Source organism: Rhinopithecus roxellana, chromosome 12 (assembly GCF_007565055.1).
Source record: "Rhinopithecus roxellana isolate Shanxi Qingling chromosome 12, ASM756505v1, whole genome shotgun sequence".
In the NCBI taxonomy this organism is placed as follows: Eukaryota; Metazoa; Chordata; class Mammalia; order Primates; family Cercopithecidae; genus Rhinopithecus; species Rhinopithecus roxellana.
Window position 1 is genome coordinate 111,988,463 of NC_044560.1, and position 4,949 is coordinate 111,993,411.

Here is a 4,949-nt window from a genome sequence, read left to right on the forward strand (position 1 = left end):
TGATGTGAGGATTTTGGAAATGGTTTTAACTCTGTGATATAAAGGATAATACCAGAGGAAAAATTCCTTGTAATAGACATTTGCCATGGAAATCATTACTGCCATTTGCCAAAAGATTCCTGGAAAGAGTAGAGTTCCATTTCTTTTTCTTTTTTCTTTTTTCTTTTTTTTTTTTTTGAGACGGAGTCTCGCTCTGTCGCCCAGGCTGCTGGAGTGCAGTGGTGCGATCTCGGCTCACTGCAAGCTCCGCCCCCCGGGTTTACCCCATTCTGCTGCCTCAGCCTCCTGAGTAGCTGGGACTACAGGTGCACGCTGCCACGCCCGGCTATTTTTTTTTGTATCTTTAGTAGAGATGGGGTTTCACTGTGTTAGCCAGGATGGTCTCGATATCCTGACCTCGTGATCCGCGCACCTCGGCCTCCCAAAGTGCTGGGATTACAGGTGTGAGCCACCGCGCCTGGCTAGAGTTCCATTTCTTTTGGTGGATTGGTGGTGCCATGTAGCTGTTTCTGGCCAATGGTTTGTGAGCAAGTGACATGACACGTGTTACTTAAGGGCAAAGCATTTAATGTAGACCCGAAATCTTACAGAGAGCTCTTTCTTCCTCCTTGGAAGAAACTGAAAATGTTTGAGATGGCAGTTGCTCCATCACCCTGGATTCCTGAGTGGTTCCAATACTGATGCACAATGAGTAAGAAGTAAACCTTTCTTGTTTTATGTTATTGAGATTTGGGGGGAGTTTTTGTTTGTTTGTTTGTTTTGTTTTTTTGGTTTGAGATGGAGTCTCGCTCTGTCACCCAGGCTGGAGTGCAGTGGCACCATTTCAGCTCACTGCAACCTCTGCCTCCCGGGTTCAAGCGATCTTCCTGCCTCAGCCTCCCAAGCAGCTGGGGCTTCAGGTGTGTGCCACCACACCTGGCTAATTTTTGTATTTTTAGTAGAGACAGGGTTTTGTCATTTTTTGTATTTTTAGTAGAGATAGGGTTGGCCACGTTGGTCTCAAACTCCTGACCTCAGGTGATCTGCCCTCCTCAGCCTCCCAAAGTGCTGGGATTACAGGCGTGAGCCACCACACCTGACCAGAAGTTTATTACAGTAGCAAATAACTTATCTAGATTGATACCAAAGTAGTATCAGGAGTAAGGTGCTGAGGTAATTAAAAAGAAAAAGACAGCATTGGCTTAGATACATTTGGGACAAAGACACTTATTTGAAACCTGAAGGATGGAAACTGTCGCCTGAGATACTCTGGAAGGCAGATAATGTATTTAATGGACTTGTAGCTTTCAAGGAAGCAGCTGGAATATAAGATATTAGCAGTAGATGTTGGCCAAAGTTAGCTAAAAATTGAGAAGGCCTTTGAGAGACAAAGTCCAATTAGAACTCAGCTTTTGACAGGGATAAAATCAAGAGTATATGCCTAGGTAAATAATTATTACCCATTGTTTAAAGAATCTCTGAGTGAATTAAGATACTACCAGGAAACACTTTTGGTGGACAAATTCCTCAGTGAAAGAGAGATAAGGGATATAGCTCTCCAAGGATGCTTGATAGAGTTTCAGATCCCTGAAAAGAGAGAGAGAGAGGATAAGAACATCTTTTTTTTTTTTTTAGACAGAATCTTGTCCCGTCACCCAGGCTGGAGTGCAGTGGTGTGATCTTGGCTCACTGCAACCTCCATCTCCTGGTTTCAAGCAATTCTCCTGCTTCAGCCTGCTATGTAGCTGGGATTACAGGAGCCTACCACCACACCTGGATAATTTTGGTATTTTTTAGGAGAGACAGGCTTTCACAATGTTTCCCAGGCTGGTCTCGAACTCCTGGCTTCAAGCAATCCTCCCACCTTGGCCTCCCAAAGTGCTGAGATTACAGGCGTGAGCCACCGTGCCCAGCTCGAGAACATCTTGAACAGAACTATGACTGTGTGTGTGTTTGTTTACATATTTACTTGACTGGAGGCTTATAAGAACTGTAGGTCCCAAACTTTGGGAGATAGAAAGCAGGCTGAGTAAACTGCTGATGTCTCGAGGAGGGCACATCTTCAGATGTAGCCAAGGAGATTATGAGAAAAGGAGATATTTCCCTGGAGAGTGAGACATGAGCCACAGAGAACAATCATTTGGGAATCCCCCTACCCTCCCCACACACACCAAGGAGCTGCTTCCGTGCTAGTTAAGGAATCTTTCCCATCTACAAGATAGGGGGTCCTTGTAATGTTTTCCCACTGGATTTCAGAAGTGGTACAGAGCAGTGATTTTTGTGTGTCTTCCCTTTCTCTCTCTCTCTTTTTTTTTTTTTTTTTTTTTTTTGAGACAGAGTCTCACTCTGTCGTCCAGGCTGGAGTGCAGTGGTGTGATCTTAGCTCACTGCAACCTCTGCCTCCTGGGTTCAAGAGGTTCTCCTGCCTCAGCCTCTCAGGCATCTGGGACTATAGGCATGCACCACCACACCTGGCTAATTTTTGTATTTTTAATAGAGAAAGGGTTAGACGGGGTTTCACCAGGTTGGTCAGGCTGGTCTTGAACTCCTGGCCTCAGGTGATCCACCCGCCTCGGCCTCCCAAAGTGCTGGGATTGCAGGTGTGAACCACTGGGCCCTGCCTCTTGTTCCGCTTTCTAATGGTCATAAAGTCATTTTGTCCCATTCCGTCATTATATATTGGGTATGTGGAGGGCCAATAATTTGCCTTTGTAGTTTGTTTGTTCTGATTTAAACTCACACATTTTGTTTCCTGCCTTGCTCATGTGGACATTTGACCTTCGACCCTACAACCTATGACAAGCCATTTGATGACACAAACTGAACTGTACTCCTGGAAGCACAGTGGATCAAGGTTCATTCCATTGCCTAGGCTGATCCTCGAGTTTTGTGAGTGACTTCACAATGGCCAGGAAGTTCCTAGCCTCCTTCTACAGCCTTGGTTCACCATGCTGGACACCCTCTGGCTGCTTAGCCTTTCTTGCCCTGCTCTGTGGGCCTAGATGTTAATCAGCTGTGCCTACAAGAACCTCTGCCAGCGAGCCCTACTCTCAGGCAGTGATGCTGTCCTGAAATGTGACCATCCCATGGCACTCTGGTACTTCTCTTCCATTCTTGGGGAAGATCCTTCTCTGCTTAATTCAATGCCTGACATAAGGAAATTGCCTGGGGGTAGCCTTCAGTTGACCAACCCTCAGCCCTCCCAGCCCGGCCTCTATCGCTGCCGGGGCAGTGATGATACCCTCATGGTACAATATGAGATCGACTTCCAGGATGTCACCAACCTTCATGTTACGCACAGGAGCCTGGACCAAAATTCCCTGCAGAATGAGACCCTGATCCTGGATGGCAAGGTACTCATCTTTACCAACTGGGACTGTAACTGCTGCGGGGAACTGGGTAAGTGCAAAAGACTGGGGTACTGCTACATTGAGGAGCCCCTGGAAAAACCCATGCCCTGCCGGCTGTATCTGAGAGACGAGAAGGTGCAATTCAGCCACACGCAGCCTGAACTGCAGGTGGAAGCCTGCCACGTACCCTGCAACCCAGTCGAGGAAATTCATCTTTGACATTTACCAGCCCGGCAAGTGGACGAACAACAGGTGGCTCACCTTGTCCCTTGGCCTCCATCTACAGGTGACAGGACCAGAGCCATAGCCCTGCCCTTGACCCTCACCCAGGCTTTGTTTTCTGTGCTCACCTGGGCTTGGGGGTTACCTTCCAACGGAAAACCAGACTTTCTCCCAGCCCATAAGCCTTCATGGTGGTTCTGCTCAGGAAAAGGTCTCTTCACTGGCTTGCTGAGATGTGCATTCAGGAAGAATTCCCTGGTGTTTCCTCTGAGTGTGCCCTGGGCAGATGATGTTAGGGACACAGCAATGACCTAGTTCTTGTCTGCACAGGCTTCTGATATTCAGGGGGAGGCCAAATGTAGAATCTAGAGACCAAACTACTCAGGCCCATGGGCTCATACCAATGTAGACATTGATGTTTCTGTCTCCTGATCAGACCCCGGTGGCTACAATTTATCTATCCATCCTTGCCCCAATGCCACAGTGTCTTTGGTTTTCTTTCTTTTTTTTCTTTTATTTATTTGTTTATTTATTTTTGAGAAGGAGTCTCCCTCTGTTGCCCAGGCTGAAGTGCAATGGCGCAATCTCAGCTTACTGCAACCTCCATCTCCCAAATTCAAGCGGTTCTCCTGCCTTAGCCTCCCAAGTAGCCGGGATTGCAGGCACCCGCCACCACACCTGGCTAAATTTTATATTTTTAGTAGAGAAGGGGTCTCACTATGTTGGCCAGGCTGGTTTCAAACCCCTGACGTCAAGTGATCTGCCCTCCTTGGCCTCCCAAAGTGCTGAGATTACAAGCACAAGCCACTGCACCCGGCCCATAGTGTCTTTTTATACCTTTCAATAAGTCATGATATGTAGTAGTGCTTCCCAACTTTGTCCTTCAAGATTATCTTGGTTATTCTTGGCCCATTATATACAAATTTTGGAATCAGTTTGTAGTTTCCACCCCAAAACTTATTTTTTTTTTTAAATTGGGACTTTGTTGAATCTAAAGATAAATTTGGGGAGAATCAATATATATTCAATATTTAGTCTTCTAATCCATGAAATGTGACAAATTCTTCCTTTATTTAGTCTTTCTTTTTTTTTTTTTTTTTTTTTTGAGACAGAGTCTCGCTCTGTCGCCCAGGCTGGAGTGCAGTGGCCGCTTCTCAGCTCACTGCAAGCTCCGCCTCCCGAGTTTACGCCATTCTCCTGCCTCAGCCTCCCAAGTAGCTGGGACTACAGGCGCCCGCCACCTTGCCCGGCTAGTTTTTTGTATTTTTTAGTAGAGATGGGGTTTCACCGTGTTAGCCAGGATGGTCTCGATCTCCTGACCTCGTGATCCGCCCGTCTCGGCCTCCCAATATTTAGTCTTTCTTTAATTTCTCCCAGTAATGTCAAGTTATTAATGTA